Raw genomic sequence first — 26,220 nt, forward strand, 5'->3', positions numbered from 1 at the left:
GGCTATCTCGTATAACCTATTGCTCCTAAGCTACAAATGTTTACAGTATATTACTATACTGAATACTGTAGGCAACTGTAATACAATGGTAAGTATCTAAACATACCTACGCACAGAAAAGGCACAACAAAAATACAGTGTTACAATCTTATGGGACCACCATAGTGTGTACAGTTCGTTATTGACTGAAATGTCATTATGTGGTTCCTGACTGTATTAGTAATTCAATAAATGGTTATTATTGTTGTCATTATAAGTAGAAAAGTAAGGCGGGAGCGGTGGCTCATGCCTGTAATCCCAGCACTTTGGGAGGCCAAGGCAGGCAGATCACGAGGTCAGGAGATGGAGACCATCCTGGCTAACACGGTGAAACCCCGTCTCTACTAAAAATACAAAAAATCAGCCGAGTGTGGTGGCGGACGCCTGTAGTCCCAGATACTCGGGAGGCTGAGGCAGGAGAATGGCGTCAACCCGGGAGGCGGAGCTTGCAGTGAGCTGAGATCCGGCCACTGCACTCCAGCCTGGGCGACAGAGTGAGACTCCATCTTAAAAAAAAAATAAGTAGACAAGTAAAATATAGTTTTTTCTTCTGTAAAATATATGTAATACTAATTATTTTATAGACTTATTTTGAAGATTAAATTAAATTTAGAAATGTATGTACAGTATATATTACTGTGTTTAGAATTTAGGAGGTATCAGCCAGGCATGATAGCTCATAGCTCATACCTGTAATCCCAGCACTTTGGGAGGCAGAGACAGGTGGATCATCTGAGGTCAGGAGTTTGAGACCAGCTTGGCTGACTTGGTGAAACCCCATCTCTACTAAAAAAAAAAATACAAAACATTAACTGGCCGTGGTGGTGCATGCCTGTAATCCCACCTACTCAGGAGGCTGAGGCAGGAGAATTGCTTGAACCTGGGAGGCAGAGGTTGCAGTGAGCCGAGATCGCGCCACTGCACTCCAGCCTAGGCAACAAGAGTGAAACTTCGTCTGAAAAAAAAAAAAGACTTTAGGAAAATCAAAATTACCATGTTTAGATAAAGATACATGAATAGATAGGTAGATACCTAGACAGTCAAAGATATTGGTAGCATAACAAAATTTAATGTCATGAAGAAAGCAATTCATAAGCATTTAGAAAAGGAAGGTGAGTATGGCAAAGTTTCTAGAAGAAATGAGGAGCTATAGAAATGAGAAGAAATTGAATAAACAAGTAAAGATGACTTGACTTTCCAGGGGAGGTTGCCATTCTGACAGAGCCACAGAGCTTCTTATCACTCAAAAATTAAAAAAAAAAAAAAAACAAGAAATACTATAAATCTATATTGAAGCCAGGGAATTAACAGAAATAAAGCAAAATTTAGCAACCTGTAATTTTATCCTCCTTCTCGAGAAGGATCTCAAATTCATGAATAGAGCTAACTGCCCAATTTATGTAGCAACTAAAAACCCTGATTATATCTTGGTTTAGTCAGGATTAATCGCTTCGATCAAGATTTAATCAATATAATTAAATAATATATTTAATCAATATAATCAAGATATAATCAATCGGGTTTGGCTGTGTCCCCACCCAAGTCTCATTTTGAATTGTACTTCTCATAATCCCCACATGTCATGGAGGGACCCAGTGAGAGGTAATTGGATCTTGAGGGCAGTTTCCCCCTTGTTATTCTAGTGATAGTGAGTTCTCACGGATCTGATGGTTTTATGAGGGGCTCCTTCCTTTGCTTGGTTCTCATTCTTTCTGCTGTCACCATGTGAAGAAGGACATGTTTGCTTCCTCTTCTACCATGATTTTAAGTTTCCTGAGACCTCCCCAGTCATGCTGAACTGTGAATCAATCAAACCTCTTTCCTTTATAAATTACCATGTCTTCATTAGCAGCATGAGAATAGACTAATACATGTCTCCAGCCACAATTCATGACAAAAGCTCTATGTGTCATTTTTCCAGTTTACACTGGAAAAATAAAGCAAGATCTCCACATTCTCTAAGGTTAGCCATTATTATCAAGACAAAGTGATTTTACAGCTCAAAAATGATGACTTTAACGGTTTATAGTTAAAGGTAATATATGAGGCATCAAAGAAGAGAAAAATAAAATAATTTAGCTCCTGGCCTGAATTTCTTCTTAGTATTTTTATGAGGTTAAAGAGATTAGAGAAAGACCAGGGAAGAATAACCTACAACTGAAAGCCCTTGATAGATTTACTGGTGGGATAGGGAAAGGGTGAACCTAGAAAAAAGGAAAAAAAAAAAACAGCATGTCTCAATAGAATAGGTAGTGAGCATCTCAGCTAAATGTTCCTGTAATCACTTCTTATTAAAAAGGTAAATCAGATGGGCTTACTGAAGTAAGCAATAAATTCCCTCAAATGCACAAAGATCATAGAATTATGAATAAAAATCTGAGTCAGAGTGTCTATTTTTGTCACACTATCTCTGTGGGAGAACCCAAGAGAGAAAGTGAAACTGGTCATACTCCATCAGCCTCTTAAAACGTTCGCTTAGGGTTTGCTACATACATCCAATGTGGAAATAAAATGCTTCTCAGATTTTATTGATTCCATCAATCTAGGATCGTAAGTATGTAATCAGGTATGTTTCAGGATATTACATTTAAAAATAGCATTCTTATTTTTATTTGTGTAATCTCTTATTTATTAATCGGTTATTTGGGCACTCGACTTGGGCAATAAATAACCTCATGTTTTCTTCTTGAGTTCTGTAAACAGCATAAAAAAGGAAGCAATTTGGCACCTTCATCTAAATATTAACTAAGCACTTCAAAAGTAAAGAGTTTTGTTCAATGCTATCCAGATTATCTGACACAATCCCTCCGTGGATGCAGCATGTATTTTTAAAGCAAAAAAGAACATATAAAATTCAAAATAAGTTATATTAGACTGCTAAAACAATCATCAAGATCATTCACGGATAAATCTCACTTTCACACAAGCCTCAGCATAATGCTCAGAGGTAAGGACTTTCTTAACCTGAATCAAGCCCAACATCATCCCGATTCTCCATTTTACCCCAAACACCAAAAACTTGGTAGGAAATGGATTATAAAAATGAAAGTATACGTTTATATTGCTGTCTTAGCTTGTGATGTGAAAGAGAGCTTCTTGAACTTGTTTACAGGTCTGGATAAAAAGAAAAATTTGTCACAAATCCCCGGTGTTTACTTATGTTGCCTTTCATGATAATATTACTTACACTTTCCTTGTATAAAAAGTTACATGTATTTAACAAACATTTTCAGAAGGGCCTCTTACTCCATACTAGAGACTGTGATCCAGGCATTAGATATGCCAAAAGTAAAAATTTTGTTTCTAGCTTTTATAAATATGTTACTTAGGAATTGCATACAGTTACTCATAACCGGTATACATACACAGGCGAGCAGCCCCAGGCTGGTATGGTGGCTTCTGAAGCCACCAAGGACTCAGACTTCTTTGATCTTTTCCCTTCATGATCTTTAATCCTCAAGGTCACAATCTGGCTGCTGGAGCTCTGAAGGGGATTTTGTCAGAAAGAACACCCTTCCCCACCCCACATTCAAGGAACTTTCTTCTCTACCTCCCACAACTACAAAGAACACTGGAGAGAACTTAGAAACAGGGCCACACCTAACCACAAGGAAACCTGAGGATTTTCATTAAAAAGGGGAAGATGAATAAGAGTTTCTGCCATAACCAGTATAAAAATAATTAACAGTACAGTGTGATGAGTATGTTAGCGCTGGATTTTCAGGATAAGTTGTATCAGTGGTTGGCTGAGTACAGGAATCCTAGGCAAAATAACTAATGTATGCCTAAAGTATCAAGGAGCCAATTGCATTTAGGGAATGGGAGGAATATTCATGTGGATGAAGGGTAGCATGCTCAGGGGAACTGGTAGGTGAGGTTAAGGTTAGGTATCCTTTTATAGCATAGAGATTAAAGCTCAGACTCTGGATTCAAACTGACTGGATGACCTTGAGAAAGTTAGTTAACTACCTTGTGTCTCATATGTAAAATGGGGACAATTGTACCTGCTCCACTGGGTTGTTATGAGTATTAACTGAGGTAAACTCAGAAGCACCTAGAAAACTTTCTAAAATATAATTGTCCAATAAACAATATCTATTGCTGGTTGTCTATGAATGGCCTGCATGTGTTTGCATAAGGGACACAACAACGTCACTAACTAGGGATTGGGGACCCACCAGGGAGCTTGGCATAATCAGGTTTATTTCTTGGGAAGAATTCTCTCTGGTGTGGTAAGATTTAAGCTGTTGTCAAGGAGATTAATTAGGAGGACGTTTCAACTGAGATGATGAAGTTCTGAACTAAATCAAGAAAATTGGCTACGCTTTAGACTCTTGATAATATTGTCAAATTTCTTGTTGGAATTCTAACAATGTCGACGACCACTGAAAGTACAAGTGATACCTCACAAAAACCTAACACACATGTTCATCTTATTTTAAAAAATTGCAAATTTGTTAAGTGAAAATGATGTTTTATTATTTCTTTAACTTATAATTCTTTTTTAAGGTTGAATTTTTTAAGTTTATTAGCTCTGTATTTCCTTCTCATGTTTTTATGTTTATATCCTTCTCCAGTTGTGTTTTAGAAACAATGCTTTCCCTACTGTTTCTATGAACTGTTCATATATACGTGATCTTGGCCATTTGCATGCCCTATTAGTTTCCATGATTAAAGGCTGCATGGAAAAAGGGTCAAAGGAGGACCTCCCTGATTTAATTATAGATTACCAAAAAGAGAGGCAGACAAGGGGAGACAATACTGAGGGGATGTTCTTGCAGAAAAAGCCACGTAAACCTTCCAGCCAAAAGTCAATGACATCTTTAGTAAATTCTACAGAGTTTCTGAATACTTTGAGGAGTATCTTTCCTATGAAGAGACTACGAATACCCACTGAGTCCTGCTTTGAAGTCAGAATCAGCGGGAAGTAAAAACAGACTTTGCTCAAAGGGTAAACCAACCACGAGTTACTCTTGTTAAGATTATTCTCATGTATTTTATATAATCGATGTCATTATAAATTGAAAGATTTTTTTCCATTATGATTTCTAAGTGGTTGTTTCTGGCATATAGGAAAGCAATTTTATATCATTTGCAGGGGTTCTTAGAAATCCTGACCTTTTCAGTTGATTGTCTTGAATACTAATGATGATTTTAGTGATTATAATCCTTGATTGTACTAAATTAATAAGAGCGAAGTATTGTTTAACTGTATAAGAATCAAGGACAGAATAGCATTTTATCAGGAATTTATTAGAGTATTATATCAGACCTTAAATATGTTTTTTCTTCTTGAAATATTAATGTGTTGTGTCAACATCTTCATAGCATTTTACTCACAAACTAATTTTATTAAATTCAGTAAGTATACAAAATATGTACAGACTGAAAAATCTTATGTGGTGAGGCTGAGAAAGGAAATCAAAAACAGAAATAAAACTTAAAGATCATAAATGGAACCTTAATCAATACGCCCTACCCCGTTCTGGTCTAGTTGAATCTCATCTCCAGAAATAAATGGAAATGAAAATGGAAAACAGCAAAATTTAACAGAAATATGATTTAGCCAAAAAGAATAAGAATATGATATGCTATTATTTTTTAAAGTTAAACCATTTGAAAGAACTGTCTACATTGGTTGTTTAAAAGGAGATTTCTCATTATATATGGTTGTGTGAAAAAAACAAAAACTAAAAAATGGTAACTAAACAGCACGTGTAATTCTAACCATGTGTTTGTATGTTAACAGGAATTAACCTTTAGAAAAGAGAGTCAGAGGTAATGGCTTTTTTTTCTTTTTGTTTAAACTTTTGACAATAAATATCTATATTTTTGACATCAGAAAAATATTGTTAAAAGAAAATCTAAACACAATGCCTCTTTCCCGTTTCTATAATAATTCCATATTTCAGAAAGAATTTTTAGTAGATTTAAGATGAAGATAAGTTAAAATATCTACATGAGAATTTCTGATCAGAGAAGCACCACACATTTTGATAAAACATGATTATTATTATTTCACAAATATTACAAAGTAAACCACAAGTTTTGAGAAAATAGGTTTCTCATCGAAGAATCTTCATGTTCTTTATTGTCCTGACTCATACAAAATGTTCACCAGAGTTGCGTTTTTGAATTTTTTGGACAACTTGTTGATAATTCAAGATGGGGCCAAGAAAAATAAAGTCAAATATAGAGAATAACAGAAATTGTGTTTGTGTTCAAAAATTCTGGACAGAGATTATTTGGGTAAAAGGTATGGTTCATCTCTTGCTTCATTTTAAATCTCTTTCTTTACTGAAATCAAATTTCTTTCTGGGATTTTCAAATATCTTATCTCCATATTTTTGTCTTTATGTCCAGCCTGAAGATTTATTTCAGTTTCTCCATTTTCCTAGCAGGAAAATGCTACATGTACTTAAGTAAGTATAAAACTTTACTGATTGATATTCAGCTATAGAAAAATGTCTCCCATTTTATCCAGAATTTTGTGAACCTGAGGTTCAACTTTGGAAACATCCTTATTCTAGTTTCTCTTTTCCTTCCAAATATAGAGCTTCAAGTAATATGGATAATTGAACTCAACACAGAATAATTAAGTAAAAAAGGAAACCTCATTCATTGCATAACTATTTTGTTTCTCTGACTCCTTCCTTTGAATATGTCCTGGATTCAGACACAGAAAGTCAACGATTTCTAGCATTCATTTTAGAATGTTGGTTTGCCCTTGCTGGAAATATCTGTATACCCAACAATTTTGGTGGTAAGTTCATTTTATATTCTGTCACTGCATTTAACAGAAAGTGACTAAGCATTCAAGTCAAGATTTCTGGAAAATAAGACCATAGCATAACTGAAAAATGAACATTTGTTTTACAGGAAATAGTGCACTTGAACCACCCATATTAGCTACAGTATGAGTTAATATGGCACTTTTAGTAAAAGTGAACTTTAAAATACCGTAAAACAATGACACATTATTATTTTGGGTGACTGCAATGGTCAAAGCTTCTTGACTCTACAGGTCATTTTAAATATTTTCTTTTCTTTCTCTCCACAGACATTCAATTCTCTGGAAAAGTTTGTCTAAATTGCTGGAGAACATGTTTTTGGCCCCTTCACTTCATATGAGTACCGCATATTGAGGCCCTCTAGCTGGCGTTTCAGAGCCACAGATATAATGTGACTATATTGACAATTATTCAATCCTGAGAGAGACAAAGACCCAGTGTTCTATCTTTATTATTCAAACGTACTGCCCCTGTTTGGTGAACAGGGATTCATTCACTCCAAATACAAAAGGTCCCTGAACTCATTTAGAACACAAAAACAAATTATAATCACTTTAAGCCAATGGAATTCTGAGTTATCATAAGCTAATGTTTTGAGCTTTTTCTGCATCTTAGAATGCACACATCCTTGTTTAAGATTCAAACCTCTGGACACAATTCTGGTTGACCAGTAGGCTTTTTAGCTGACAAATGACTGGCTGACTTGGAAACCAGTTCTTAAAGCCTCCAGAGAGCCACATGCTGATACTCCTGAGCTCTCAGCTCTTAGATTTTTCACATCATTTTTACAAAAGAAACACCTCAGGTGTACCAAAGCTTTGTGTAATGAAATCTTTCAGAGCAGCCAGAAAAATATAACTCTTCCCCACCTGGATTCAGTTGTGGGTTAGAGCACATTTAATTTCAAGTCAATAGGTTCCCTGCACATCAGCACTTAAGGGATTAAAGACAAGTCTAGTTTTGTTGCCCTAAATGTACTGTTATTGTTATCAATTCGTGCAGCCTTGCAATAAGTTTTCAATAAATCTAAGATTAACTATGATTTTCTTGCCTATAAATAAAATATAATCATCTTAAAAATCAATGAAGGGAAAACCATCATATCCATTAACCTGGCTCAGAATCCCTCCAGGCTCTTGATATGAAACACAGTGCAGTGGATCTTTCATTTTATTGAGCTATATCTCTTTGTATGGCAACCAGCAGGCAAAAGAAAAAATCTAATCTAAAAACCAAAGACTAGGGTTTTTTTGTTGTTGTTGTTCTAAAACCACTGAGGTAAGGACTGAATATTCTTTTCTGCCTGGGGTTAATTTTTTTCCCGCTTTAATTTGCAATCATGCAATAAAAAAATGGGGGGAGGACATTGCCTCAAGTAGCTAGTGGCTTTATTACCATCTCTCCTGCCAGTCTCCACTTTTTATCACTTCCAAATCCTTTGTTTTTAAAGTCACCTGCACAACCCTGCAATGTTAGAAACACCTTCAGTTGTCTTCACCAACTGTCATTTCGTACCATCTGCTGTTAGAATCTCAAAAGCAGTAACACATGGGGGTCAAGGCCACTTTCTCTCAGGAAACTAAAAAACAACAGAGCCAAGTCATTTAATGTGGGTTTTTTTTCCCCCTGTCAGCTTTACTACACTCTGGAGTGGACATTTTCCTTGCCTTTCAGTTGCGAATGTTCCTCAAAAGACATGAACTTCACAATAAGGTAACCACACAAAAGCAAGGTTTTATAGACAAGCCATTATCTACTAGCAGAAGGGGGCGATTAGTCATCTGCTCCACTTGAAATAGATCCAAAGAATTCAAGCCAGCACTGCAAAGAGAAAAATGCATTTATGTCAGGATTTCAGAAAGGGAGCCATCCTCCCTTAATGTCAGGGGCATCAGCACAGCCTTTCAGAAGGCTGTAAGGAATCTCAGAAGTCAAGCAGCAAGGAGTTGACCTAAGATTCAGTAGCTTGCTTTCTTTTGCACTCCCATACCACTACAACCTGGATGGTCCGCTCTTCTGATCTTTCTTCGGACTAGAGCCAAAAAGGACCACCTTTTGTTTCTGCTTTTGTCAGCTACTAAAAATGGTCAGTTCTGCCAGGTGCAGTGGCTAAGACCTGTCATCCCAGCACTTTGGGAGGCTGAGGCGGGTGGATCAACTGAGGTCAGGAGCACGAGAGCAGCCTTGCCAACATGGTGAAACTGTCTCTATTAAAAGTACAAAATTAGCTGGGCGTGTTGGCAGAAACCTGTAATCCCACCTACTCGGGAGGCTGAGGCAGGAAAATCACTTGAACCTGTGAGATGGAGGTTGCAGTGAACTGAGATTGCGCCATTGCACTCCAGCCTGGGTGACAGAGTGAGACTCCATCTCAAATAAAAAAGAATAATAATAGTAACAAATAAATTAATTAAATAAATAAAATAAAAATGGTCAGTTCAATTAAACTAATTCAACCCCGTACACCAGATAGGCTCTCTAAAGACATAATCTTCTCTTAAAATGAAATTGTTAGTTGGCATCATTTTCCCCTTTTTATATTTTTACAAATCATTACAAATTCACATAAAATTCTTCAATCTGAAAGAGGCCTAGTTTACTGTCAAGGCAGTTCACATACAAGTCTAAGTTTTTCACGCCATAAATAAAATATAATCATCCTAAAAATCAATAGGAGAAAACAATCAGAACCATTAACCTATCTCAAAATCCCTTCAGCCACTTGGATGAAGTACACAGTGCTGAGTCTTTCGTTTTATTGAGCTGTATAATTCTTTGTGTGGCAAATGGCAAGGGGAAAAAAAAATCAAAGACTCAGGTGTTGTGTTCTGAAAATCAGAGCGAAGTGGGAATGAGATAATAGATTTTGACCCTTTGTGATTATAGAAATAAACAGATATTGGAAACCCCAGAAACAATGGTTTTAAGCAACTGGAAAGAGGTTAGCTTGGTTTAGCTTCTCCCTTTGAAAATGCTTCCTCATGAGCAATTTATAAACCTGGGCATCAATTTTGAAAATTGTTAGAAAATTTTCTTTAAGATTTAAGGGGAAAAAAAAGAAGAGGTAGAGGAAAAAAGATTGATTTCAAAAGTAGAAGTGTGAGTCAAGTGCACTAAAAAGACAAGGCTGATTTAAGATAGGCCCTGCATAGTGGTGCACACCTGTAGTCCCAGCTATTCTGGAGGCTGAGGCAGGAGAATTGCTTGTGCCCAGGAGTTTGAAACCAGCCTAGGCAACATAGCAAGACCCTGTCTCAAAAAAAGAAAAGAAAAGAAAAAAGACTGATTTAGTCTTAAGTTTCGAGTTGTAATATACGAACCGAAATGAAGATACTCATATGAAGCTGGTTGCTATTTACCACTGCTCAGTGGTCACTTCTTAATTCTCTTCTTTTCCACAGAAATTTGTTTTGTAAAGTTCAATAATGAGGAAAATTTACAACCTATAACTGGACTTTTTAAACATAATTTCAACTCTTATTTTAGATTCAGGGGTACATGTGTGGGTTTATTACCTGGGTATATTGTGGGATGCTAAGGTTTGGGGTACGATGATCCCAGTACCCAAGTCCTGAGCATAGTACCCAATAGTTGGTTTTTTAACCCTTGCTCCCCTTGCTCCCCTTGCTCCCTACCCACTGTAGTAATCCCCAGAGTCTATTGCTGCCTTCATTATGTCCATGAGTACCCATTGGTTAGCTCCTACTTATGAGTGAGAACATGCAGTATTTGATTTTCTGTTCCTGCGTTAATTCGCTTGGGATGATGGCCTCCAATTGCATCCATGTTGCTGCAAAGGACATGGTTTCATTCTTTTTTATTGCTACATAGTGTTCCATGTACCAAATGTTCTTTACCCATTCACCACTGATGGGCACCTAGGTTGATTCCATGTCTTTGCTATTGTGAATAACACTGCAATGAACATAAGAGAACATGTGTTTTTTTTTGGCAGAATGATCATGACTGGACTTTGAACATCTAACTTCATTAATGTAAGTAAAGTCTTATAATACATTATATCTCAGATACATTCTTTAAAAAAATAGCCTTCCTGTTCTTCCTTATACTCCCCTGCCCCTTTTAAAAAAAATGGAATACCTCTTCACTCAACACAAGGATAAAGTAAATAATTTTCCAGTGGTTTATCTAATGAGCCATGAATATGTTAAAAACATAAATAAGGACATCCTTATAATAGCCATACAAAAACAGTCAACTCTTCATGGGATGAGAAAAGGAGCAGCTTGGTAATTAGTCACTATAAAATTGAAAGAGAGTTTTTGGTAGGATTTTGAGAAAAAAAAACTCACATTTTTAATATCTGGGTAACACTAAGTTTAAATGGTCATTTTGCTATATATCTCTAACACCCAGTTTAATAACTAAACATTTGGAGAAAGAAAACTATATATGGCTTCCTCAGTGAGAAGATATTAAAGAAATAACAGAATCTAACGTAATAACAGAATCTAAAATCCAAATGCTATTTTCCATAACTAAATACAAAAGAATAACATTTTTTGATCACTTCTAATTTTAAAGTTTTAAATTACATTCTATGCCAAACAATTAAAAGTACTAAGCAAAAGAGAAGGAGAGATATTATTCTTTACTAGCACTTAGCATATGGCCAGATATTTAGCCCATTTGCATTTATAGGAATGATGGATTTTTTCTTTTAATCTCATTTTATGTTTAATATTTATTATAAATTATTGTTGTTTCTTCTATTCCCTTTTCATAAGTTTTGCTGGCATTACTTTCTGTTTATCTTCCCCCTTTCCCTTCCTCTCCAGGTAATCTGGAAATTAAATTGTGCTTATTGATTTCACTAGTGATTCCTAATAATGATAATTTTAAAATATACTTGATTAATATATCAACATTAGTTAATAACTGTCGTGCTTACTTGTTCACTGCTTCCTCACCTTTTATCTCTACCACTGAAAGAGACTATTAAAGTCTCTTATTCCCCAATTCTCCATTTCCCCCACTGAGAAGGGGCTTTTACAATGCTTCTTCTTGCCACAGAATTTTGCTTAGGTAGGCTATAAGTTTTAATTTTAAGTTATTATTATATTATCTCTTCTGGAGTTTCTCTATGGTTGAATTAATTCTTACTTTATGTAATAAATTCCCAGTTAATTTTTAACCACCTACTAAGTCTTAATTATTGCAAGATTTGTTACCACTTTTCCTCTTTTCTTTATTTCCCGTTATCATCAAATAATCTGATTCCATTAACAAAAATTGGAAGGCTTCCTCAAAATCTTTACTTAAATAGGTGACTGAGTGGTCTATATTCCGATGCCTTGACTTTCTCTTACCCTGACAGATAAATATCTTAGATAGGTAAAGAATCTCTGCTTAGCAGTTCTTTTTTTTTTCTGTTTTCTTTAAAATTTATGATCTTCTCTTTATAAAACAAATTAAGAATGTTTATAACAGACTGATTCTCTTTTCTTCACAATTTATTCTTAAAATTTCGCAAGGATATATTTAGTTGCAAGTTTGTTTTCATTAATACTCTTTGGAACTAAAGGAATCCTTTCAGTTTAAATATTGAAGTTTTTCTTCAGCTCAGGAGATTTTCCTCAATTATTTGTGGAATTATTTTGCATTAGTCATATTTTTGCTGTAAAGATGCTGCCTAACCTATAAAATCTTACTGACTTACAACAACCCGGTTCAAGTCTGTAAGCTGGCTACAGATCAGCTGGTCTTGACCTGTAGTAGGCAGTGCCTTTGGGAAGTAATTAGGTTTAGATGAGGTCATGAGGTTAGAGCCCCCTTGATGAGATGGATGCCTGCCCTTGTAAGAGAAGAAAGAGATACCAGAACTGCTTCTCTCCACCAACGGAGGATAGAGAAAGAAGGCAACTCTCTGTAAACACGGAAGACTGCCTTTGCCAAGAACCAAATCTGGACCTTGATCTTGGACTTCTGAGCCTCCAGATCCGTGAGATGTGTCTATTGTTTAAGCCACCTAGTCATGTATTTTGTCATAGCAGCCAAAAGTTGACCATGACAATTCTGAAAAATCCTTTTTCTATTCTAAATGTATCTCCTTGAGAGCCATTAGTTTTTTCTTTAATTTCTCTCCATCTTTTTCATTAGTTCTAATTTGGTAGTACTCTTTCTATTCTAGTTTTTTTGATGTGGTCTTCTCCATCATGTGACTAGGTCTTGAAAAATGAGTTATGCTTTATCTGTGTCTATACAGGGCTGTGTCTTCTTTCATTGTTACTATAGGTCAGGCTGTTTGTCTCTCTCACAGAGAGTTAATCTGACTAGTTCTAGTAGGACAGAAGTTTCTCTTTTTGTGGACTAGCAGCATAAACTGGTAAAATGTCATCCTTCTGCTGACACTTGGAAGAGTGCCCTCTACTCTCAGGGACATCTTCATCATCTGTTGTTTTTTTTTTTTTTTTTTTTTTTAGACGGAGTCTCCTCTGTGGCCCAGGCTGGAGTGTAGTGGCGCTATCTTGGCTCACTGCAAGCTCCGCCTCCTGGGTTCAGGCCATTCTCCTGCCTCAGCCTCCTAAGTAGCTGGGACTACAGGCGCCCGCCACCAATCCCAGCTAATTTTGGTTTTCTTTTTTTTGTATTTTTAGTAGAGACAGGGTTTCACCATTGAGCCTGGACGGTCTCGATCTCCTGACCTCGTGATCCACACTCCTCAGCCTCCCAGAGTGCTGGGATTACTGGCGTAAGCCACGGCGCGGGTCTAGCCGCAAGACCTAGAAATGCTTCAGCATACTGCTGTGGTCCTTTTTCAAAGGTCCGAAGTTAACAGATCTAGGAGCTTTTCCACGTTGAACACAGTAAGCCAACAGATGTGCCCTTTGCCAGACACCTTGAAGTCTAGGATCTTCCCCTAAATCCCTAACAAAGGCAAGCCTTCAACTTTTACACTGGTCCCTAAGTTTTTTCTTAATGATATCATGAAGCCTCACCGATATGGTAGCCATTCGCTATGCATGATCATCAAGCACCTGAAATATAACTAGACTGGCATGAGATGTCTTATAAGTGTAAAGTACACACCAAATTTTAAAGGAATAGTACAAAAACAGTAAACCATCTTCTTAATGTTTTCATATTGAGTATGTGCTAAAATATTTTTGACATATTAAGCTAAGTAAATTATTTTTAAAATTATGTAAATATTGAATTACTGAGATTAATGTTCATTCCTTATTTTTACCTTTTTTTTTTTTTGAGACAGAGTCTCGCTCTGCTGCCCAGGCTGGAGTGAAGTGGCATGATCTCGGCTCACTGCAACTTCTGCCTCCCGGGTTCAAGCAATTCTTCTGCCTCAGCCTCCCTAGTAGCTGGGACTACAAGCGCACATGGCCACGCACTGCTAATTTTTGGATTTTAGTAGAAATGGAGTTTCACTGTGTTGCCCAGGCTGGTCTTAAACTCCTGAGCTCAGGCAATCCACCCACCTCAGCCTCCCAAAGTGCTAGGATTACAGGCGTGAGCCACTGTGCCTGGCCTATTTTGACCTGTTTTAATGTGGTACTGTAAAATTAAAAATTATATAGACTGCAGCGCAGCTCACATTATCCTTGTTTTTGCCACAGAGATTGAGGCCCTGTCTTGCTCAGCTTCCCCTAAGAGGAGAATAGTTCAGTCTATCCTTCAGACTTCACTGATGTAAGGGGAAAAGGATGGAAAGGAAGTTGGGAAGTGTACTTAGACCACCTTCATCCAAATGGCCTTGTCTTAAATGAGAATAAATTTTGTTTTTATTCATGAGCTTTATTCTTACAACCATTTATGATTTTTATTTTCTCAAATTGGCATTTTGCCTTCAAAAACAGAAATAATTCCTAGGAAAATAATACAAATTAAGAAATTCAGCTTTCAAAAATTTTTGTAATTTAAGGATAGTGAGTAAAATATATTCAATATTCAAATACACTTAAAGTAATAACAAAGGGCTTAAAATTTTCAGAACATCCAACTTCTGCTTTCACAGACTTATAAAGGCATTTAACATTTCTGCAACTTATATGGTGAAATCTATGTCCAGTTGTGGTTTCAGGTATACTCTTAATAACTTGAGTGTTTGAGTAGTTCACACTAGACCAGAGAATTGTCAAATTTTAGAAGACTGAATAATAGGCATCACAGTTTTGAGGGACTGAAATCATCAACAAATGAATGTAAAATAACTGAGGGACTTGGGTTTCATTTAGTTTCTCATCACTTCACTCTTCCTAATTTACAGTACTTCTCAAATAAGAAAATTAGAGTTTCGCACGAATTATTCAGTAAGCTTTGAGCAGTTAGTGTTTACAAAACTCAATCATCTCTAAGGTTCTAGTGATTACACATCACAGAAAACTCACAATACTTACTGGTTAAGCACACAAACTACTGAAGCAGAGGAAATGTATTACCGTATTTCCCTGCCACACCCTGTTTGGCTAGCACTTGCAGTCTTGGTGGAATGTATTACCGTATTTCCCTGCCACACCCTGTTTGGCTAGCACTTGCAGTCTTGGTGGTATCTTCCAACTTTAGGGATTTCTTCCCCTCTCATTCTTCAAGGTTCCCCCTTAGCTTTACCTGTCCTGAAAGGACACCATCTCCTAAAACGTACCCTTTCTATAGTCTTCCCTAAAGTTTAGTATGCTTTCCCCCTCCAACAAACTCATTTCTGTTGTCTAAGTTAATAGGTTGGGAAATATCAGAATTCAGTGGTGACTCTTCTGTCACTATTGTGAACATTTAAATATCTTTGACTTATGTGACATACTCTATAGGAAACACCTGTAATTTGAGGCAACTATATTATTTTGTAGCACTGTCAAGAGTTAGCCTAGACATGAACTAAAAGTTTAAAGACTTCCTATCTAAATTAATGTTTTCATTAAAAAATTAAAGCAGTGACTATAAACAATAGTCAACTCAAAGAAAGTTGACTTGGGGAAATTTAAAATAATAAGCACTTTAGAGAAATCCATATGTCTAACACACTGGTAAGCACATTCTCTTTTACTCATTTGGGTACTTAGCAGACTGCAAAATCTGAAACTGCTACGTCAGAGAGTTACCAGAGCTCTCTTTAACTCACAACCCAGTTAGAGGGAAGGCTGAAGTTTTACCTCTTAAGCTAACAAGATCTTGATACGTGGCAGCATCTGTTTCTCTCTAGCCTTCAGTCTCCTTACTGACCATTCACTGGTCGTTCAATCTAATGACTCCAAGTTCTTCCTATAGTTGAAAATGTGAGGAAGCTTTCAGCATTCTTCTCTTGTTGCTGGATGTTCTCTTTTACTGAATGCTCCAATTTGGGCTTCAAATCCTAACTCAGCAATTTGCCAGCTATGTGGCATTGGGCAAGCTACTTACTGTCTCTGTGCTTCAGTTTCCTCATCATCATAATAGTGAGGATAATAAACCCTATGGCAGATTGCTCTGGGAACTGAAGGAGTGTGTGAATCGTGAAGAACACTGCCTGGCAACCAAATAAGTATGCAGCGAAAGCTAGCTCACGGGATGCCCTGTTTCAGAGATCACTGCTTCTCAATGTTGGAGGCATATTAGAAGCAAACACTGATGCCTGGGCCCCTACCCAAATTAATACAATTAGAATATTTGGATGTGGGCCCCAGGTTTATGTATGGTAAGATTCTAGGGCCACAACATCCTCAAAAATAATAATAATATGTATGTATTTATTTATTTATTGAGTGTTTACTATGAGCCAAGCTGTGTCGGACGGCTTTCTTTATGTGTTCTCCCCTGAGCCAGGCTCCAGAGAGGATAACAACACCCACAAGCCATATTTGAGATGTGAGCCTGAGCGTCCAGTCCGCCTTTGTAGAACTTTCCCAGTCACCACAAGCACTGACTGGAAGGTTGAAACTGAGAGTTTGGGAGGAAGAAGGAAGGCACCAGTCACTGAATGAGGAAGGACCAGCCTCTTCCTTGATTTCTTTTCCTACACTGCCCACACTTGCCCCTTTTCCATCCTGGATACATTTATAACATAAATTATATACTTCAGCTTTATAAAATATATGTAAAAGCCCAAAAGAGTTACTCCCACTGTTAGTCTTTGCATAGTTGTTAGTGTGGATGCTTTAGGAAAGAATATTAATTTTAATATTAACCTTAAGACACAACCAAAAAATTAATTTTCAGCAAAAAGTTAACATGTTCTATAATATAGTAGAAAATGTAATCGAATATTCATGATATATTGTCAGTGAAAAAGCAAGATGTAGAACAATGTGAACATTATGATCCTATTTCTGCAAAAAAAAAAATTTCCTACTAATATTATATACAGATGTAATCATGTGTATTCACTCCAAAATATTATCAGCCATGCATAAATATTCTAACTATGCCATTAACATTATTTTTAGTTTCTGTACATAAAATAACTCAAGAATAATTGTTAAGTCTCTAAATAAAGTACGATGCTGAAATGACCTCTTCATGACATAAAAAGTGCAAAAACAAGGCTATCATCATTTTTTCAAGAGATTCTCAGACAAAAGTGTTCATGTTATTTTGCAAGCTTCTTTATTTGCATAAAAGCATGCTTGTCACATTTCTATATTTCATTGAACTTCTATTAAGAATATATAATCCAGATGTTCCTTGATTCAGAAAGCAATTTTTCTTGAATCTGAGCTTGTTTACATTACAAGAGATTCTTTTTTAAATAAAAGAATCAAAGTAATGTTATTTTAAAGCACAAATCCCTCTGTGAATTTATGATTTTATTAAAAATATAAGTTGCAACTTCTCAGATGTACCCATCATGAAAATATATTAGGTGTCCGCATTATTTGCTTGTAAAATATAGTGACTGGATTTATGTTCAAAAAACTGGGAGGCAGTCACGTCTTCAGTGTCCCAGGAGTGAGCAGCCCACCTGTACATGTTCTGTTGACCGAAGAAAAGAGATGCTATTCCAAGCAATGCGTCTTCCATCATCCCTCAGACTCTCAAAAGTTGTAGCTTCTGATTCATAGTTTTTAGATGACATCCTTAACTGTGGATTCAGTTTCTGAATTTCTCTTTCCTAATGAATTAATGTGGATTTCACTTATTTAAAAATTCTTTATCAAATATGAAAACAGTTGAAATAGAAAATTAAAAGGAATAACATTTTTGTTAATATTTGTGATGTGTTTTGGAAAGCTCACTCCAGTAGGCTTTGTTGGTGATGGGGCAGCAGGGAGATAATTCAAGAGTTTATTAGTCTAGGCCAGACATAAAAGTCTTCAGTCCTGCAACAGCGAAGAAACTTGGAGGGAAAGTGGAGAAATGACAGACAGACATTTTCCCATTCTGCTTCTTTCCTGGCACAGCCTGCCTCCACTGAGGAAGCCTACAAAGCCAGATAGACAAAGAGTCTGAGTGACTGTGAGACCCAGTCCTTACCAAGGAACCTGAGGAGAGGCTGCTGATGGTAGTGGGAGGAAGGGTATCCCTAGGAAAGATTTTCCACCCTCATAGGAAGATTGAAGAATTCGAGAAAGATCCCTATCCTTTTGGCTTCTGGATTTTGTTAAGGAAGACAGTGATCCTTGTTGCTACATTGCTATAATGCTGAAGCAGAAGATCAAAGAAGCTGTAGAAAAGCCATCCCAGAGTTCTAATAGTTTCAACTGCTGAAGTAACCCTGGAAACAACCTAACTCCAGAATCTTTTTTATGCGTAATGACAAGAGTCCTTGATATTTAAGCAGCTTTTACTTGCCGCAGAAAGTATTGTAACCATAACACAGTGGATGGATTAAAACACGATACTATTCAGTAGGTAGAATCTATAATTCTTGACCATTGACAAATTATAGCTGATGAGGAAAAGAAGGAAGTCTAAGACGACTCCCAAGAAACTTAGGTCAAAGGGCTTAGAGTGATATGATTTACTAAATAGAGGAATACAAATACAGAAAGTAGAGAAGGCAGGAGAGAGGAGAACGACCAATAAAGTTTGGGATATTATTGGGATATGTCTGTATTTGAGTTTGTCTGGGACTTTCAGATGACTGTGTAGTAGGTGCTGGGTTATAGTCCTAGAGCTCTGACATTAAATGAATGAAGAGACCAACACGATGGCTCACGCCTGTAATCCCAACACTGTGGGAGGCCCAGGCAGGCGGATCACGAGGTCAGGAGGTTGAGACCATCCCAGCTAACAAGGTGAAATCCCATCCCTACTAAGAATACAAAAATTAGCCAGGCATGGTGGTGTGCACCTGTAGTTCCAGCTACTTGGGAGGTTGAGGCAGGAGAATCGCTTGAACCCAGGAGGCAGAGATTGCAATGAGCCAAGATCATGCCACTGCACTTCAGCCTGGGCAACAGAGACTCCATTTCAAAAAAAAAATGAAGATACACAGTAGATAAGAAGGCAAGCTTTGATATTCAGTTGGCTCCTAGACTATTTCTGTATCTAAATTTCTAGCATAGACTTCTTGTTTAATCCTGACTCATATCCCTAAAGGCCTATAGTACAGTCTCTCCTTTAAAATGTCATAGGTACCTTACATTCAACATGACCACACCTAAGCATCTAACTTCCCCCTCACCTACTGATCTCTTTTTATTCCCATATGTAATATATCAGATTATGCCAGTAGTACATATTTTCTGAAAAGGGCAGTGTGCCAGGACAAACCTCTGGGAAAAATGGAGTTTAAAGGCTAGACAAAGGAAGAGGTTCTCGTGAAGAAACCCAGAAGGAACAAGAACAATCAAAATTGACTCAGAAACGTTTAGTTGAAGCCAACAAATAAGAGTTTCACAGGAGAAATGATCAATAGCGTGAAATGTCATTTAAGAAGCTCAGTGAAATACAAGCTTATAAATCACATTCCAAAAAGGGTCAGCCACTGCCTCAGTCAGAGGCATTCATCCGTTAAAGTCATTTTAGAAGAGATAATATTCACAGAAAACCACTTTCTCATATGAAAAACTATAAATGCATTATACAAGCGTGTATTTTGTGTTTTGATAATTAACCGAAGTTAAAAAGATTTGAGAGGATTTTTTAGGAAAATGAGCAGAGTGAAATCAGAGTACAGAATGTCTTTTCTCCAATATCCAACAAAGCGACCAATTACACTTTCTAAAGTGAATGGAGCAACCACCAAGAGTAACTAAATGTAAAGGTGTTCGCCTTTCGGCCGGAACCGCCATCTTCCAGTAATTCGCCAAAATGAGGAACACAAAGGGAAAGAGGAGAGGCACCCGATATATGTTCTCTAGGCCTTTTAGAAAACATGGAGTTGTTCCTTTGGCCACGTATATGCGAATCTATAAGAAAGGTGATATCGTAGACAAAAAGGAATGCCCCACAAGTGTTACCATGGCAAAACTGGAAGAGTCTACAATGTTCCCCAGCATGCTGCTGGCATTGTTGTAAACAAACAAGTTAAGGGCAAGATTCTTGCCAAGAGAATTGATGTGCGTATTGAGCACATTAAGCACTCTAAGAGCCGAGATAGCTTCCTGAAACGCATGAAGGAAAATGATCAGAAAAAGAAAGAAGCCAAAGAGAAAGGTACCTGGGTTCAACTGATGCGCCAGCCTGCTCCACCCAGAGAAGCACACTTTGTCAGAACCAATGGGAAGGAGCCTGAGCTGCTGGAATCTATTCCCTATGAATTCATGGCATAATAGATGTTAAAAAATAAAATAAAATAAAAGACCTCTGGGCTGAAAAAAAAAATGTAAAGGTGTTCAACCCTTTACTGAAAAGATTTAACAGAAAAGGCAGAGCAAAATACCAAACATTTCCTAGAGGGTTGTTGCCATTCTCAACCCCACTTGTACATCCTGGAGGTAATACCAGAAAAAGAAGGTAAGTCAAGGAAAACCTCACTAACAACTTCAAATTTGAAAAGGAAAAAAATTAGCAAAGGAATCAGTAGGCAACTCTGGGAAACATCTGAGAATTCTCAAGATTAGAAGCTTCCTCCAAAGATTTCAACATCTCAGCAGACACAGTGACCAGGGTCTTAGTATTTGGGGTCTCTTTATTTTGGTCCCTTCAGTCAGAAATCAAAGCAGATGAGCAGGGAAAGTGATTGTAAGCAAACAAAGTTGTTTACCCCCAGCAGTTAAACTTAAAGGACTAAGTAAAACCGATGCCAAAAGAGAAGATACATAAGACAAGATCCTGTGAAGATGAAGGGAGGTGGAGGACCAGGGAGAGTGGCTGGTGGAGCCAAGCCTATGACTGTTCATATATTTTCCTTCTTCTGTCCTGACTGAATACTAGAACTAGAGTCTCACAAGAGACAGCTATAATTCAGGATTAAATTCAGGCTTCAGAGCTCAATGCCCAATAAGGGACACAACCTGAAGCTCCAGATGGTCCTGTATCCCCTTAGTCACCTCCAACCAAAACAGATATACATCCACTGCATGGAGAGAATTCTAGTGCAGGTCATTCAACAAGAGAGGCTCAACCTAATTTTAGCCTTAATACACTCTAACCTTCACCCTGATCACCCTCACCCTCATCCGAATTCTAACAATTTGTAAAATATTAATTCTCTCATTTGTAAAATAAAAATTGTTTTTGGGAAACATTAATTATACCAACTTCCTCCAGGGTCTTGCCTAAGGATCAAATAAGATAACTTATACAAAAATATGAACTATGCAAATGCTAGAGCACTGATACAAAAATTTGTTGTTGTTGTTGTTGTTGTTTTAATTTGTATTTGAAAAATATGTTTATATCTTTTTCTAGGCTAACAAACCTATAAAAGTACAATATGCAGCTGAACTGCCTCCCCCCACAATTATTTCTCTTCACCTCATGAAGGTGTGTCAAAAAATATCTAAATCGACAGTACATTGGATACTCAAGATGCATCTGTGTTTTCACTGAGATTTTTTGGCTTTAAAAACACATTGTCTTATACAATATTGTATTTGCAAATTGGTTTGTTAATAAAGTTTAATTTGACATTATGGGCTTCATCATATTTTAACAAAACTTCAGTGCTGACTTTGCAATTGCTTCATTTTCTGTTAAATATAGCAAACATATAATTTGTCCGGCTTACCTGGAAACAATATTGCCCTCAGCTGTTTGGTAATTGGGTAGATATTTATTGGAACATCTCATACTCTCTAAGTAAACACTTGATATTACTAGCTATTCATAACTGCAGCTTGGCATGTTCATGAAATTAAACAAAGTAATTAATTTGGTTTCAGGCATAAAACAAGAAAATATGCAGGGCCGTTGGAGCAACATGCACATGTGAAAACTCACAGAATTATTATAATAACAGAGTGTGTGCCCTGCAGTAATAAAGCAATTTTTAAATTATTTTGTCAGAGAAAGACATTTAATTTATCATAAGTAGCCTTAAAGATACAAATTTTAATATTTCTTCCTTTCATTATCAGGCTACTTTCCATATTTATTGACTATGATCATTCTGTTAGTAGGATCCGAAACTTAGCTACTAAACGCAAGAAGCATCATTTTTTTATGTGTGAAAATCTCCTTATTCCACCAGAATAAAACCTCTAATAAGATAGTACCATTCAAAACAACCTGTTATCTAGAGCAAACGTCATGGGAGAAGAACAATGATGAATATAATCAAAGCTGAAGTGAGGGAGAGAAGAAATGAGGGGAAAAAATCCCAACTTCTCTATTCTCTAAACATAACCTGACATAGGCACCTGGTTTGGTACCTTGGTCAATCTATCAGTAAGAAAAGGACGCCATCATTTGCAATGTGCTTTAAAATCTTTACATGAAAAATACTGCCTAGCATGGATGGACAATGAAGGATTCTAATCAACTTTTGTGTAGTCATTATGAGAAGAGACTTCAAAAAGTTCGTGGGAAATGGAATTAAAAGATAAAAGTAAAATACATAAACTTTTTTTTCAACAGAAGCTCCAAGTTTAAAACACTGTTGTAAGTGATGATACCAGCCATTTGGTTCATCCCTAAAGAACTGAGAGTACGGGGGAATGGCGATCATTAAAAAGTCAGGAAACAAGAGATGCTAGAGGGAATGTGAAGAAATAGGAACTCTTTTACACTGTTGGTGGGGGTGTAAATTAGTTCAACCATTGTGGAAGATAGTGCGGCCATTCCTCAAGGATCTAGAACTAGAAATACCTTTCGACCCAGCAATCCCATTACTGGGTATATACCCAAAGGATTATAAATCATTCTACTATAAAGACACAGGCACACATATGTTTATTGCAGCACTATTCACAATAGCAAAGACTTGGAACCAACCCAAATGCCCATCAAAGATAGACTGGATAAAGAAAATGTGGCACATATACTCCATGGAGCACTATGCAGCCAGAAAAAAGGATGAGTTCACGTCTTTTGCAAGGACATGGATGAAGGTAGAAACCATCATTCTCAGCAAACTAACACAGGAACAGAAAACCAAACCCCGCATGTTTTCACTCATAAGTGGGAGTTGAACAATGAGAACATAAGGGCACAGGGAGGGAAAAATCACATACCAGGGCCTGTCAGGGGGTCAGGGGCAAGGGGAGGGATAGCATTAGGAGAAATACCTAACATAGACGACGGGTTGATGGGTGCAGCAAGCCACCATGGCATGTGTGTACCTATGTGACAAACCTGCACATTCTGCACATATATCCCATAACTTAAGGTATAATAATAAAAGAAATTTTAAAAGATTAAAAAAGAACTCAGAGAAATGGGAATTTAACTATGTCGATGCAGTCTTTTTTACATGATTAACTGAAGAAAAATGAGTGCCCTTTACGGAGTTTTTAACATTAGGAAACAAAAAGAAGTCAAAAGGAGCCAAGCCAGGACTGTAAGATGAATGCCTAATGATTTCCCATCAAAACTCTTGCAAAACTGCCCTTGTTTGATGAGAAGAATGAGCAGAAGCATTGTCATGGTGGAGGACTCTATAGTGAAACATTCCTGGGTGTTTTTCTGCTAAAACTTTGGCTAACTTTCTCAAAACAATGTCATAATAAGTAGATGTTATCATTCTTTGGCCCTCCAGAAAGTCAACAAACAAAATGTTTTCAGCATCTCAAAAACTGTTGCCATGATCTTTGCTCTTGACCAGTCCACGTTTGCTTTAACTGAGCCACTTCCACCTCTTGGTAGCCATTGCTTTGATTGTACTTTGTCTTCAAGATTGTACTGATAAAGCTGTGTTTTATCCTGTTACAATTTTCCAAGAAAGTCTTCAGGATCTTTATTCCACTTGTTTAAACTTTCCATTTAAAACTTTGTTCTTGTCTGCAGCAGCTCTGGACACAACAATTTGGGTACCTATCAAGTGGAAAGTTTGCTTAACTTTAACTTTTCAGTCAGAATTGTATACACTGAATCAAGTGGCTATTGTTCCTACCAGTATTCATCAGTCCTCTTCAATCAGGGCATAAGGAAGATTAATTTTTTTCCTCACAAATTGATGTTGATAGGCTGCTGCTGTAGACTTCATTTTCAACATCATCTCATCCTTTCTTAAAATGAGTAGTATGTTTGTAAACTGCTGATTTCTTTGGGGCTTTGGCCCCAGAAACTTTCTGTAGAGCATCAATGATTTCATCACTCCTCTACCCAACCTTCACCATAAATTTGATGTTTGTTCTTGCTTCAATTTTAGCAGAATTTATGTTGCTCGAATAGGTGCTCTTTCAATTGATGTCTTATCCTTCTTCGTACCTCAAACTAGATCCTGTTTGGACATGTTACAAGTTAGTACAAGTTTATTTTGGTGCAAAAAAAATGTTTGAAATCCATGCATTGCTTTTTATAACACTTATTTTCCATGAACAATTTGAAGACTCCCTCTTATATGCCACTCTTTGATTTACAATTTTCAGATGATTACAGTATAATAAACAATTGTAATACCATAACCACACTGAATGTAAATTAATCTCTCACAATTCCACACATTCCTCAGAATCTTGAAATATTATCCTGTTATACTTGCCAAACACGAATCCCAGCTAAAGTGTACATATTGGCAAAAGGCTGGATAGCAAAGAATTTAATATATGTTAAAACTAAAAACGCCATTAAAACTCTACATTAAGCAACAATTCCATATTGAGAAAATGAACAAGCAAAAAGTAAATGACTAACTTAAAATTTATACATCAACTGCTAAAATTGCATTTATTAATAATCAATTTATGTCTTCTATACTTTGTACATTTAAGAAATATTTTATATTTCTTAATATAACAGGAAAGAAAGAAAGAAAGAAAGAAAGAAAGAAAGAAAGAAAGAAAGAAAGAAAGAAAGAAAGAAAGAAAGAAAGAAAAAAGGAAGGAAGGAAGAAAGATGGAGAGAGAGAGAAAAGAGGCAATTCAGAGGTGAAATGGGTTGTAGGAACCCATTTTGATAATATATTTTTTTATCATACGTCTTCAAAAAAAGTAATTTTTTGTCATCTTCAGTAAGAGAGACTAGAGAAAGATCCTGTCTAAAAAAGAGAGAGAAAGAGAGAGAGAGAGAGAGAGAGAGAGAGAGAGAGAGCAAAATATCTCCTAACAACCTACAAGCTTTAATTCGTGGAACACCAAAAAAGCTAGTCATCCTAAATGCTTTAGTTAATAAAGCTAAGAAAACAGAGAGGGGCCCTTGCTAAATATAACAATTGAAAGGAAGAAAGCAAAAGTTGTGGAGGAATTAAGGTGGCTTTCACTTTGTAAATCTCCCTGTAGGAACTACCTTTCCCCTCTCTCCACCTCAAAGAAGGTTAATATGTTTCTCCTTATTTTGGAATCTCACTTCATGTTCATTTAAAACTCAGACATTCTTGAGAGGTAGGAAGTGGGGCTGGTGATACAGTTTCCATGGGAAAGGCCATAAGAATGTTTTTGCCCCACTCTACGGAGTCCATCATTGTGAGCCATGGCTGAATTGCCCCACATCATTAACTGGATGCTGCTCCTCAGCCTCTTGCTTTCACGGCTCTCTTCTCTCATTTCTGCTGGACTCAAGCTTTCAGATGAGGCAGACAAATTCGTGTTATAATTTCCTTTGAGCCCATCAATAGTGAACATGAAGTTTAGAAAAATCTACAGCTCAAAAATTGTTTACTGTCAGTACCATCATTTCTAAACACATACACACACACACACCCCCAAGCTGAATGAATGATTTTTTAAATATGACAATCATAAATCCTTAGTAGCATTTCTACCTTCATAAAATTATCCTAGAGTTCTAAAGTTTGAAATGTCAGTTTGGTTTCCAATGACAGTCAAAATCCCATTGGTTTTTTGGAGTATGTTATGGCTGTTATTGTTTGTTTGTTACTGTTAAAACCTCTATTGAGAATGAAAAGCTAAATTCACCAACACCATTTCTTTTCCAACAATGTATTTTTTTAATATTAATC

The 26,220-nt window shown here is 36.7% G+C and overlaps 1 long non-coding RNA gene and 1 pseudogene across 3 annotated transcripts; both read left to right on the forward strand.

Moving 5' to 3' along the window:
* Positions 1–2,463: 2,463 nt before the first annotated feature.
* LOC106999129 (uncharacterized) lies at positions 2,464–21,796 on the forward strand. 3 transcript variants are annotated; one of them, XR_013395311.1, is made up of 7 exons: positions 2,464–2,605; positions 5,789–5,817; positions 6,403–6,461; positions 6,594–6,802; positions 7,100–8,543; positions 10,786–10,825; positions 21,573–21,796. It is a non-coding gene; the product is annotated as an uncharacterized LOC106999129 (long non-coding RNA). The 3 variants fall into 3 exon arrangements; XR_013395312.1 differs by lacking the exon at positions 21,573–21,796 and adding an exon at positions 16,602–17,287; XR_013395313.1 differs by lacking the exon at positions 21,573–21,796 and adding an exon at positions 13,448–13,727.
* LOC698999 (large ribosomal subunit protein eL21 pseudogene) lies at positions 19,991–20,615 on the forward strand (annotated as a pseudogene).
* Positions 21,797–26,220: the final 4,424 nt, after the last annotated feature.

This window comes from Macaca mulatta, chromosome 7 (genome assembly GCF_049350105.2).
Source record: "Macaca mulatta isolate MMU2019108-1 chromosome 7, T2T-MMU8v2.0, whole genome shotgun sequence".
Classification (NCBI taxonomy): domain Eukaryota; kingdom Metazoa; phylum Chordata; class Mammalia; order Primates; family Cercopithecidae; genus Macaca; species Macaca mulatta.